The following is a 14,417-nucleotide window of genomic DNA, read 5'->3' on the forward strand; positions in this document are numbered from 1 at the left end:
ACTCTGGTGGTGGGAACTGTGTGGAATTGTACACCCTCTTATCCTATGGTCTTGTCCTATGGTCTTGTTCATTATTAAATAAAATAAACAATTTAAAAAATGTTAGGGAGAATTTTGATCTCCCACTTTTGCCGTTGACAAGGCTCATATTTATTTATTTACTATCAGTTAGCTCTGCTTCTGGTGTTACCAAGCATTGAAACCAGGACTTTCTATAACTGCTGACACTTGCAATGGAGATACTGGGGATTCTGAACTCTGGTGGTGGGAACGGTGTAGAATTACACCCCTATTGACATATAATTTTGTAAATCAATACTAAATCACTAATTAAAAAATTTAAAGAGAGAGAGAGAAAGATCAGTGAAGGCTCAGAATTTTAGAACTGAGCCCTGGAGATAACACTTTCTCTGAAGTGTCTCCTAAACACCTGGTTGAGTGCACATGCTACAATGTACAGGGACCCAAGTTCAAGCTCCCAGTTCCCACCCAACGGGAGGAAGCTTTGCAAGTGGTAAAGCTGTGCTGCAGGTGTGTCTCTGCCTCTCTTCCTCTTTATCTTCCCCCCTTACCTCTCAATTTCTGGCTGTTTCTATCCAGTAAATAAATATTTTTTAAAAGATAAAATAAAAAAAGAACAGATGGTAAACACAAAGCAGAATTTGGACTAAAGTTGGTGTATTGCACCAAAGTAAAAGACTCTGGGGTGGGTGGGTGGTAGGGGGGAGTTCAGATCCTAGAACAGGATGGCAGAGGACCTCATGGGGGTTGTATTGTTGTGTGGAAAAATGAGAAATGTGACACATGTACAAACTATTGTATTTTATTGTCCACTGTAAACCATTAATTCTCCAATAAAGAAATTTTTTAAAAATCCCATTCTTATCTGCTCTATTCCTTCTTTATGGTTCCTGTTCATTAGACATTTTGTCCTGCTTTATATCTTACTGTATTTTAGCCACCAAGTTACAGATGATACTATGATTTCATTCTACACTCACTGGGCAGGTGACCTCACCAATGTGTCCTAGAACACCTCTCCAGAGGCCTACCCAAATAGGGAAAGGCAGAAACAAACTGAGGGTATGGACTGACCTGTCATTGCCCATGTCCAGTGGAGAAGCAATTACAGAAGTCAGACCTTCCACCTTTTGCACCCCATAAAGAATTTTGGTCCAGGGAGTCAGGTGGTAGTGCAGCAGGTTAAGCGCACATGGTGCAAAGCACAAGGACTGGAGTAAGGATCCCAGTTCAAGCCCCTGGCTCCCCACCTACAAGAGAGTCACTTCACAAGCAGTGAAGCAGGTCTGCAGGTGTATATCTTTCCTCCTCTCTGTCTTCCCCTCCTCTCGCCATTTCTCTCTGTCCTATCCAACAACAACATCAATAACAACAACAATAATAACTACAACAATAAAACAAAGGCAACAAAAGGGAATAAATATTTAAAAAAGAATTTTGGTCCATACTCCCAAAAGGGTAAATACTAGGGGATGATGGCCAGAGGGCTCTGAATCCTAATTCCATCAGGACCCAGAGAGAGAGAGAGAAGAATCTATCTGTGAAAGTTGACAAATTAGAGAACTATTACCTTGACATTCATAACAGCAGATTTATCTACAAACTAAAAAAAAACAAACAAACAAAAAACTATCAGTCTTGGATCTGAAGATATCACTGTTATACAAAAAGACTCTCGTGCTTGAGGCTCCAAGGATCCAGGTTCACCCCCCACTAAGAGTCATAGGTGAGCAGTGCTCTGGTTGGGATGCATTGGATCGACCTCGTGGTGCATCCCGTGAGTACCCATTTATTGGGGAAACTGACGATCCTTCCTAGCCGACTGAATCCACATGGATCCCAGTCACTTTCAAAGCCAGCAACAAGCAGACATCAGGCTCAACCTGACGCTGTTGACTGGCTACGGAAGAAGGGCAAACGCTAGAAGAAGTGCTCTGGTTACAAAAAAGTATTTTAGCCCCTACCTGTTACCCTATGTCAAAGAACTCAGGTGCCAGGATGTTATAACACTAAAAGTCCACTTTCCCAAGAACATTTGCAAGTTTGCAGACACTCTGCCAAATTATCAAGCACTTATGGAAAGAAGGTCAAGGATATTAAGATAATTGAGTTTCCACCCTTGCTCTCATCGACAATGACTAGCCTGAAGTCGGGTAGACAGACCAATCATGTGTGACACAGTTCCCAAGACAACAGAGTATTCTCAGATATTACAAGCTCCTTCCTGTCAAAGTTTACTCCTCACTCTCTCTTCCTTCCCACCCAACTTCCACAATTCCTCTGATTCCTGGTATCTACCCTCTAAGCTACACAACTTTGTTTTTCTTTCTTCCTTTTTTTCACCTCCAGGGTTATCTCTGAGGCTCGGTGTTGGCACTACAAATCCATTGCTCCTGTTGACCTTTTTTTTTTTTTTTCCATTTTATTGGGTAGGACAGAGAGAGAAAAATTGAGAGGGAAGGAGGAGAGAGAGGGAGAGAGAAAGTCAGACACCTGCAGACCTGTTTCACTGTGAAGTATCCCCATTGCTGGTAGGGAGCTGGGGGCTTAAACCAGGATCCTTAAGTGGACCCTTGAGCTTAGTACTATGTGTGTTTAACAAGATGTGCCACCTCCTGATCCTCCTTTCTATTTTTTTCTTTGTTTTATTTTTTTAGACAAACTTTAAAAAAAATATTTTATTTATTATTGGACAGAGACAGACAGAAATTGAGAGGAGTGGAGGGATAGAGAAAGAGGCAGAGAGACACCTAAAACCCTGCTTTGCCACTCATAAAGCTTTCCCCCTACAGATGGGGACCAGGGGCTTGAACCCAGGTTCTTGCACAGTGTAACATGGGCACCTAACCAGGTGCACCACCACCCAGCCCTTCTTTTTTTCTTCACCACTCTAATCACCAATGGTATGTGTGCCTATCCCTACCACCATAGATAACCACTATGATTCTCCCACAATCTTAGATATAAGTGGACATTTTGTTTTCACATTTGTATGTTCAGTTCTCTATATTCTGCATATGAGTGAAACCATTCTGTAGTTGCCTTCACCTCTTTACTTGCTTCATTAAGCATAATCTTCTCCAATTCCATTAACTTTATCCCAAAGGACATATCATCTTTTTTATTGATGAATAATACTGCATTGAGTATATGTCCCATAAGTTTTTTTACCCATTCATCTGTCAAAGGGTATTTTGGTCACTTCTAAGTTTTTGCTATTGTGAATAAAGCTACTATGAACATGAGGGTGCATATATCCCTTCGAATCAGTATTATAACTTTTGAGTATATGCCTATGAGTGGAATTGCTGGATCATAAGTTACTTCCATTTGCATTTATTTAAGGATTCTCACATACTGCTCTCCATAATGGCTGAACCAATTTGCACTCCCACCAGAAGTGTAGTCTAGTTCCTCTCTCTCCACATCCACATTGCACTTATTTTCTCTTGTTTTATTGATGGAGCCCATTCTCATAGGTGTGAAGTAGAATCTCGATGTGGCTTTAATTTGTATTTCTCTAATGAGTGAATTGGAGCATTTTTGCATGTCTGTGGGTCACATGAGTCTCTTCTTTAGAAAACTATTTATTCATATCTTCTGCCTACTTTCTTTTTTTAATTTTTTCACTTATTATTGGATAGAGATAGAAATTGAGAGGGGAAGAAGAGATAGAGAGGGAAAGACAGAGGGACACCTGCAGCCCTACTTCACTACTTGTGACACTTTCCCCCTGAATGTGGGGACCAGGGATTTGAACCTGCGTCTTTGCACATTTTCTTATTGGGCTGTTCTTTTTCTTTTTGTTGAGTTGTAGGAGTTCATAGATGTTTGATGTCAACCTCTTGACTAAAATGAAGTATGCAAATATCTTTTTCATGTGTCTTTGTCTTGGAAAAATATCACATAAGTGTTGTCACTGTCATTTGCACTAGTGTCATGGGAAACAGAACATGTGGAGGTGACAAGTAAGGTAGACAGACCCCAGGCAGGATCAAAATAGCAGTACTATGACTTAGAGATCTGAAGGAGTCTAGTGGAAAATACTAGAGAAACTAAAAGGACCCTAAGAACACCCTTATGCAACTACTAATTTGATCACCAGATGCCTCCAGGAACCAGTGGGGGTTACAACACCCCCACCCCTGTAGGGGAAAGATAGCAGTAACAGCTCCCTACGTGCACTGCCTTCTGGACCTAGTTGAAGACTTTACACAATTAGTTATAAAAGGCACCAAATGTAAGTGGTGCCCATTTTGTGATGAGGTGGCAGGATTTCTCTCTCTCTCTTGCTCTTTCATTGAACAGTTACAGAAAACCATATTAGTATATTAATGACTGATCAACATCCAGGGAGAAAGAGCAGCTAAGTAAAGCAGATATGTAGACCATGGAAGGGAATAGAGGCACAGAACTTTGGTGATGAGTGCAGTGTGGAACTATAATCTTACAATTATGTAAACTACTATTAATCACAAGTAAAAAAAAAAGTGACTTGGAAAAAAAGTAAGATAAAAATAAAGGCCTTGGGAGCATGTACTCTTCTCATAGAGACTGCGTTCCAACACTTCTCTTTCTCTTTTAATTTTTTTTCTCCACCAGTCTCTGTTGGGGAATGGCCAGGGAAGATATCTTTGGATGCCAGGCTTGCCTTTGACATAAGGCTTATGCAACTCATGACCTAATTATTCTGCATAGCAGGCAGAGAAATATAACCGCTCTCACACATGGATAAGTGTTAATAGAGCCAGAGCTTCAGGCCACAGCCACTTGATACCTGATGTGAATCAGGGCTTACTTAACCTGCAGGCATTGCCACCATGAATCTGCAGATTAGTTAAGAGAGAGCTTCAAACCAAAGCATGTTAGTTAGAAGAGACTCTATGAAGCTTATGTAGATTTTCCTATCTCATCTTGTTCTCCTTAAACACTATTTCTCTTAAACAAACCACTCTACTGGCTAATTTAAGTTGTTTTGGAGTTCCTTGTAACTAACAAAAGACAAGAACTCAATAGTGGTAGCTACATGGTTTGCTGTCTTCCTAAACGACAATAAAATAAGTATGAAGCCACACTGGGCCCCAAAGTTCCAGTTGTGGAAAATCATAGGAGAAAAACTCACATCTCTTTTCTTTGTTGAATGTAGCTTTTTTTCCCCTTGTTTCACTGGAGTTTTGCATTAGCATAATTCCAATACTCCCAGTGGATTTATTTTTCTTTTTGTAGAGAGGGGGTAAAAGGCAGGGAGAGAGAAAGAGAGAGCAGGAGGAAAGACACTGTAACACTAGTTAGTTCTCTTTCTGGTGATGATCTCATGTGGTGGCCTAGGACACAAACTCTGATCCACGCACATTACAAAGTGTTCACTGTACCGGGTGAGACAGCATAGTAGTTATGCAAGAGACTTTCATGCCTGAGGCTCTGAAGTCCCAGGTTCAATCCCCAGTACCACCATAGGCCAGAGCTGAGCAGTGAGTCTCTATCTCTATCTGTCTCTCTGTATCTCTCTCATTAAATAAAATATTTTAAAAATGTGCACTCTGAGTGAGCTATCTCCTGACCCCCATCAAATTTACTTTCACTCTGATAAATATTTCATGCCCCACTTACCTCCTTGAGTATCCTGTGTGTCTTGTGTTATGGACTCTTGATCCATACAAGGACAAGAACCAAAGGACTCAGGGCCTTCTGGTAACAAAGGGACAAAATAGGGAGGGAGTAACTAGGGAAGTTATAGTAACTAGAAGAAAGAAAGTCTACTCCTCTGACCCAGGGAAAAAAGTATATGGTTATGCAAAAGACTTTCATTCCTGAGGCTTCAAGTTTCCCCAGGTTTAATCCCCAGCACTATCATAAACCAGAGCTGAGCAATGCCCTGGGTAAAATAAAGACAGAAAGAAGGAGTCGGTGGTAGCGCAGCGGGTTAAGCGGATGTGGTGCAAAGCGCATGGATCGGCGCATGGACCAGCGCATGAACCAGTGCAAGGACCCGGTTCCAGCCCCTGGCTCCCCACCTGCAGGGGAGTCGCTTCACAGGCGGTGAAGCAGGTCTGCAGGTGTCTATTTTTCTCTCCCCCTCTCTGTCTTCCCCTCCTCTCTCCATTTCTCTCTGTCCTATCTAATAATGACATCAATAACAATAATACAACAGCAATGAAAAACAAGGGCAACAAAAGGGAAAATAAATATTAAAAAGAAAGAGTGAAAGGAAAGAAAGAATAAAAAGAAAAGGAAGAAAGAAAATTTCTTTTCACTTTCACCTGTAGAGTCATTCAAAGAGATAAAAATGTGCTGGGAAATTGTGCAGATGCAGTCTCATCTGCCATGTTGTCCCCTCAGGCTATTGCTAATTCCCGCGGACATTCTCAGAGCACCTGTTCTGCCATGTTGTGCCCTCAGGGCATTGTCTATTCCCCCACAATAGTTGCAGTGCTCTGGTTACTCTTCCCCTTTCCCATTCTAGCCAGAACTACTCCCATAAAATCCCTTCTTCTTTCGCACCTCTCTCTCTTGCGGGCTCTTCACTTTGGTGTTTAGAGGCAGGAAAGGTTACTGCGTGAGGCGGCCATTTCTGCTACCTCCATGTGGCCCAACCTGCTTCTCTCTCACCCAACTCTGAGGTGCCAGCGCAAATAAAGATTTGTGTTCCCTCTTCGCTCTGGATCTCCTCTCTCTCTTCTCCGTGGCGCAGCACGACAAAAATGAAGACGAGAACACAAGTAAAGTAGGAAAATGACTGGTACAAGACACTTTTATGTAAAACGCAAATCCTGCATAATGTTTTGACTATGCCCCATAAAGGAAAGTAATCTGTGGACAGATATTAGAACGTAACATCAAAATGGAAACCATGACTCACTCAGATGACAGGGAAATGTGTGAACAATGGAAAGCTTTTTAAAAATCCTCATGTGAGTCGGGGCGGTATCAGCGGGTTAAGCGCACGTGGCACAAAGCTACAAGGACCAGCATAAGGATCCCGGTTGGAGCCCCCAGCTCCCCACCTGCAGGGGAGTTGCTTCACAGGTGGTGAAGCAGGTCTGCAGGTGTCTGTCTTTCTCTCCTCCCCTCTGTCTTCCTCTCCTCTCTCCATTTCTCTCTGTCCTATCCAATAACAATAATAACTACAACAATAAAACAACAAGGGCAACAAAAGGAAATTAAAAAAAATTATCGTGTAATCTGGTTTAAAAAAATAAATGGGCTGGCCTAAGTACTCTCCATGGTGGAACTCATTTCTCTTTGAATTTCCCTAATACCTCCTCTTCAGTTTTCCTCCTCCAGTTCTGATAGTTGCTCATCTGTCTTTGTAAACTCTTTTCACTCTGCCTGCCTTTTAAATGAACATTTACTATTATTGAAAACTCTAGGGCTCCATCCTACAGTTCTAGATATAGAAGAAAATGTAGGGGGCAGGCAGTGGACCACTTAGTTAAAGCACACATAGTACTAAGCACAATGACCTGCTCAAAGACCCGGATTCAAGCCCCCACTCCCCATCTGCGGGGGGGGGGATGCTTCACTAGGTGAAGCAGGTCTGCAGGTGTCTATCTTTCTCCCTCAGTTATCTCTCCCTCCCTTCTCAATTTTTCTCTATCTTTTCCAATAAAATGTGGAAAAAATGGCCACCAGGAACAGTGTGGATTTGTAGTGCTGGCACCAAGCACCAATAATAATCCTGAAGACAAAAGAAAAAAAATGTATGCAAGTATTGCATGAAAGATGGTAAGGAAATTTTGTGTAAATGAATCGGAATTAGAGATATTCATATGAACTCATTTTTTGAAATAAAATATGTACATGTACATCTATGTCTGTTGTGCATTACACATGTCTGCTATAAAGGGCCCAGAAACAAAGACACTCTAGTAAGAATGAGCTCACACAATTCACAAATATTGCCTTCTAATGCCAGGCTTCATTAAAAGGAACCAGAAAGTCCCAGAAGGATAACAGGTTCCAAGGCTGAAGCACAGCAGCTATAAATTTAGCTAGAAGAGGCCCGGCAGTGGTACATCTGTTAGTGTGTACATACTACAATGTGCACCATCCTGGGTTCCAACTTGGTCCCCAACTGCAGGGAGAACTCTTCTCAAGCAGTGAAGCTGTGCTGCTGGTATCCCTCTTTCTTCCACCCATCACTTCTCTCCCTCCATCACCATTTCTTTCGATCTCTAGCCAATAAGTAAATAAAACAATGGCATCTCACAATAACACATGAATTTGAATGTATTCTTAACCAAGTCTGGGGGAAATTCCAGCAAAAAGCCTTAAATATAATAATAGATGATTAACCATGGAAAAATAGGAATTCATCATATAGTTAAAAGTAAAGGTTCATGACAGAGGAAATTTACTTTCAAATGATTATAAATTTTCTGGATACATTATACATGCAGTAGAACATAAATTATTACATATGCATGTATGTTCTGAATATGTACTTATAGAGAGAAAAAAATGACTCAAAGGGAACAAAATGTTAACTATGAGTGATACTGAGTAAATGGTAGATGAGAGTTCTTTGAATTTTTCTTTTTCAAAAAATGTTAATACTTATTTACTTTGGATAGAGACAGAGAGGAATTGAGAGGAAAAGGGGAAACAGAGAGACACCTACATCACTGCTTCACCATTCATGAAGCTTCCCCACTGCAGGTAGGGACTAGGGGCTTGGTCCTAGGTCCCTGCGCACTATAAGATGCATACACTACTGGGTATGCTACATGCTACCCCAGCCCCCTCTTTGTTGAGTAAGTATAAAATTATTTCCAAGAACTGTTGCTTAAAGAGAGTAAGGTAGTACTTTGGGTCCACTCCTCTCCAAAGATCCTAAGTAATCTCATCTACACTCAGACTGATATCACAACAATCATACCCAAATCATTCTCTCTACTCCAAGCTTTGCTCTGGGCTCCCAAACTATATTTTCTTTTCATTTTTCTTTCTGTTTTTTTGTTTTGTTTTGTTTTGTTTTTCCTCCAGGGTTATTGCTGGGGCTCAGTGCCTGAACTATCCACTGCTCCTGCAAGCCATTTTTCCCATTTTGTTGCCCTTTGTTGTTTTTTGTTATTGTTGTTACTGTAGATAGGACAGAGAGAAATCGAGAGAGGAGGGGAAGACAAGAGAGGGGGAAAGGACACCTGCAGACCTGCTTCACCATTTGTGAAGCGACAACGCCCCACCCCTTACAGGTGGTAAGCCTTAAGTAGGTTCTTGCACTTCGCACCACGTGTGCTTAACCCAGTGCTCTACTGTCCGACCCCCCCCCCCCAAACTGTTTTTTAGCTCACTTGCAAACATCTCTATCCAAATGTACTTGAAACTTAACATTATCTCTTCCTTTTCTGAGGGGGGCACTACCATCCCAGCTACTCAGGATAGTGTTGGGAATCATATCCCTTTACCTGGATGTGAGGGACAGGAAGACACTGCCCCCTGCAGCTGAATGTCATTGCTAAAGTTCCAAGATGAGTTTTGCCTTCTTGTGATAATCACTGAAGGTCAGTATTTCTGGGCTCCCTCCACTATGGGTTGATTAGTCAGTATCTTTGTTAGCTAGGGGTTTTAGGCTTTCACTACTCACCCTTACATAAAACTGACTTGTAGCCAAAGAATCCATTTTATAATTTCCACTGTGAAAGAGCTCTTCAGGGCTGGGAAAACAACATAATAGTTATACAAAAGGCTTTCATAAATATCCATCAACAGATGGCTAGCTAGAGAAGTTATGGGATATATATTTCATGGGATAGCATTCCGCAATCAAAAAAAGATGATTGTGTTCTTTGGGACAAAATGGATGGAACTGGAGTTGACTATAATTATGGAAATAAGAGATGAAAGACAACCACTAGATAGTTTCACTCATATGTGTAATCTAGAGAACTGATATACATGAACTTGGAAAAACAACAGAAGCAAAGTGTTTCTAATACATTTAAAAACAATGGTGGTTATGTTTGGGAGGTGGGAGGGTGAGAACATAGAACTCTGGTGATGGGTGTGGTATAGAACCATTATATACTGTAATCTTACAATCTTGTGACCTACTATTCATCACAAATTAAAAAAAAAAAACTCTTAAGAAAAGGCTTTTATGCCTGTGACTCTGAAGTCTCAAATTCAAACCCAAGTACTACCATAAGCCAGAGCTAAGCAGAGCTCTCATCTCTCTGTCTCTATCATTAAAAATAGAAAAAAACAGACAATCGATAGTTAATGTTATCATCACATTATTTGGTAATTGGGTTAACTTTGAAAAGTCCTTTTGTTAGGGTTTGCTGTACAGTATCCAGTATCTTGTATATAGCTGTGCTATTGGATGCTTCTAATCTACTTGGTCTAGGCTTTTGAGAGAGTCCGCATATAAAATATACAGCCTATATATTAAAAAGATTCAGTTTGTGTTTTGAGAAACTTTGAGACAATTAATTTTCTCCCTCTCATATTAATTAACTACTGATTTATATGTCTACATTTTGCTAGGAGTGTACATAAACACCATTCCCACCACCAAAAGACTGTGACCCATCCCTCCCACCCACTCCCACCCCCCCCACTGGCCCAGGAAGCTGCATGTCTACCCCTCACCACAGGGTTTTTACTTTGGTGCCCTACTTACAATTTGATCAGGTCCTGCTTTTAGTTTCCCTTTCAGATCTTCTTACTCAACTTCTATTGATGAGTGGGATCATCCCATACTCATCTTTATCTTTCACAGGAACCTCACATCTCCACTATAGAGCCCCTACTTCCCCCAGTCCTGGAACCCTTGGATAGGGCCCACTTTCCCGTATGTGTCTCCCAATCCATACCAAATAATATTGCATCCACCGATCACAACCTAACCAACGCAACGATTGCCACCTCAACATGCTTCACCTCAGACTGTGTCCAGAGACTTCACGTGTGGAATGACAACCCTTCAGCTTCATTACTCAGGTGAGACCTTTCCTTTTATAGTACACTCTAATTTCATCTCAGGTGGTTCACTTTCTAACAAAGTCCCACAACCTAGATATACACCAGTTTCTGTGAGAGAGAGCTTATGTTCACACGTATCCATAAACTACTGCAAAATATATACCTGAAAGCAGAAGTACACTAGAGTTTGCAGTGAGTACCTCCCTAACACTTCCTCTCCACTATTCCAAGCTTTGGGTCCATGATTGCTCAACAATTTGTTTGGCTTCGTATGTTAACTCTCTTTTCAATCACCAGGTTCCAGATGCCACCAGGATGCTGGCCAGGCTTCCCTGGATTGAAGACCCCACCAATGTGTCCTGGAGCTCCGCTTCCCCAGAGACACACCCTACTGGGGAAAGAGAGAGGCAGACTGGGAGTATGGACCAACCAGTCAATGCCCATGCTCAGCAGGGAAGCAATTACAGAAGCCTGACCTTCTACCTTCTGCAACCTTCAATGACCCTGGGTCCATGCTCCCAGAGGGCTAGAGAATGGGAAAGCTATCAGGGGAGGGGGTGGGATATGGAGATTGGGTGGTGGGAATTGTGTGGAGTTGTACCCCTCCTACCTTATGGTTTTGTTAATTAATCCTTTCTTAAATAAAAAATTTTTAAAAAAATAGAAAAAAACATTTTTAAAAAGGAAAGAGCTCTTTGTTTCGGGGGGGGGGAAGCCTGTAAAAACTTATACAACCATCAGTTGCGACTGAAGAAAGGACCAGCTGGACAAAGGGTCCCTCTTTCCCAAACCCACCCCAGAAATACAGCCCCTCAAGTGTCTCAGCCACCTTCCAACAGGTTTTTCAGCATTCCACATTGCCCTCTGCTGGGGAACAACAAAGGAAGCACAGCAGGCCTGGGCCATCAGGTTGAATCCTGCTTGAATCCTGGTTCTGTTGCTACAACAATTCATCTTGCCTGGTCTTCATGTCCTTATCTGAAAAATTGAGAGGCTTCACATGATTGCTATGAGAAATTATTAAAGCAGGGAAGATGTTAGCAGTTTGCTTCCTAGCAGGCACTTAATGAAAGTATTCTCTAAATAATTTAAAAAGAAAAATTGCATTTCAACCCAGAAGAGTTCCATCTAACTTCTAATCCTGCCACTGAACATTCCTGGAGGAAATTAACGAGTGTTTGTTTTTAGTATTTATTTAGGTCAATGAGATTTTTCTCATTTGGAAGAGGCAGCTCCTTTTTTATACATGTGACTTGGTTCAAGCTGGGTCCCCAATGCATTAGGGAAGCATTGTGCCTGAAGCTGTGGTATCCCTATCTGGAAAAAGTTGGTGAATAGTGAAACTGACAATGAGCTTCCTCCCACCCCATCACCACCTTTTTTAAATTCTTTAATTAGTGATTTAATAATGATCGACAAGATTGTGAGACATAGGGGGTACAATTCCATGTAATTCCCACCATCACAGTTCCATGTTCCATCCCCTCCATTGGAAACTTTTCTATTTTTTACCCCTCTAGTAGCATGGACCCAGGATCTTATGGGGTGCAGAAAATAGGTCTTACTTCTGTGATTGCTTCTCTGCTGGACATGGGTGTTGGCAAGTTAATCCATACTCCCACTCTGCTTCTATCTTTTCCTAGTGGGGCGGGGCTCTGGAGAAGTGGGGTTCCAGAACACATTGGTGAGGTCATCTGCCCAGGGAAGATAGGTTGGCTTCATGGTAACATCTACAACTTGGTGGCTGAAAATGCATTAAGATGTGAAGCAGAACAAATTGATTATCAGGAACCTACAGGTAAGAATAAGCAGAAGATAGTTGGGGTCTTTGTGTTGGAAGAAGCTAGAAGCTACCTTAGGTATATTCCAAGGGGCCCCTGACTTTACTAATTTTTGCCTGTGCCCAACAGCTAATATGCAGGTGAACTAAAGGGAAGATGGTGTCAGATTTAGAAATAGGACTAGAAAACTGGATTAGGGCAGAGAGTAGCTCCCACATATGGGAAAAATATATATGGTCACAGCTGGGGACATTCTAGGCTCCACTCATTTCAAACCCATCTTCAAATGGTAGAGTGTTGACCCAGCCTCTCTACGGAGAATGGGGCAGTTTCTACCATTGTTATTCTACACTGAGGGCAAGTTCCTACAGAGGCCCACAAGAGGGTCTACTATATTGTTCCTGATGGAGATGACCAGTAATGGTGGAGAGAGGGATCTGTTAAGAGGTCTGGGCCCATCGTATCTATGTGGGAATCCCAGGATTCTGTGACTAGGGCCCCATATGATGGGGTGGCCTGGTAAGGACCAAAATGGCCATCATCCAGCTTTTGTAGTCCTTACTTTATCTGACAAAGTTAGAGTGATTGAGGGAAGTGAAATAAGAACTAGCTGAGGAGGATATCTAGGTCTAAGTAGAATGTGTTTAAGTATCTTAAGATGTCTTTTTTTATGTCTTTCTATGTGTCTGCTGCACTTAAGTCACTACAGATTATTTTTGCACTTTCATTGTATAGGTTTTCCCCTAACTTATAGAGACATGTGCACATGTGCCCTACCCCATGAACCCTGGCCTATATCTAGGTTCTATAATTTTGTTAGGAAGCGCACCACCCAAAATGGAACTAAGAAGCCCTATGAGCTAGGAAAGGTCTCACCAGAGTATTGGAGCTAAAGGGTTGACATCCCAGGCCTGGCATCTCTGGAAACAGTCCAAAGTGAAACATGTCAAGTTGGTACTGGTTTCATTGATTTGTTTGAGATCAGCAGATGCAGTATCAAATGGTATGGATCAAGAGAAGCATGAAGGAAAATGAGCAAAGCCCCAGAGGGTCTAGGACTGGAAGAAATACGGGGTTTACCAAGAATGAGGAAGGTTCCTTGCTGTCTTAGAGTTTAACAAGACAATAGATAATTATTGTTGTAACCAAGTTATTTGGGAACTTGGTTTACTTTGAAAATCCATGGTTAGGATTTACTGTACCATACAAGACCTTACCGTGATTTATGTCATTCAATGCTATTAACAAATAACTATATTTTATATCCTGACAAGACTGGTTGTTTCTGGTCTCCCTGGTATAAGATTATGGGTGACTTAATATTTTTTTTAAAAGTTATTAGAAATGCATTAACAATTTAAGCCTAGTGTTAAAATTCAATCAGTTTATTATTTGAAACCTTAAGTGCTTAGATTACTGAGACCAGAGTATGGCTCTAGCATTGTGGTGTTATGGATCAGACTCAGACTTTCACAAATTCCAGTCGTGTTCTATCTGATGATCCCCCTCTCCAGCTGCAAAACTAATGTGGTTTAGCACCCACTTTTTTTTTTTCTTCTAGATAACCTACTTGTTCTAAATGTACCTAATTTTTCTTTAACCGAAGACTATCACCCTGAAATAGTTATTATCATCATAAGGTTTGAGATTTAGGTTAAGCAATCTAAGTCACGTAGCCAGCAGGAGTTT

This window comes from Erinaceus europaeus, chromosome 8 (assembly GCF_950295315.1).
Source record: "Erinaceus europaeus chromosome 8, mEriEur2.1, whole genome shotgun sequence".
NCBI lineage: Eukaryota > Metazoa > Chordata > Mammalia > Eulipotyphla > Erinaceidae > Erinaceus > Erinaceus europaeus.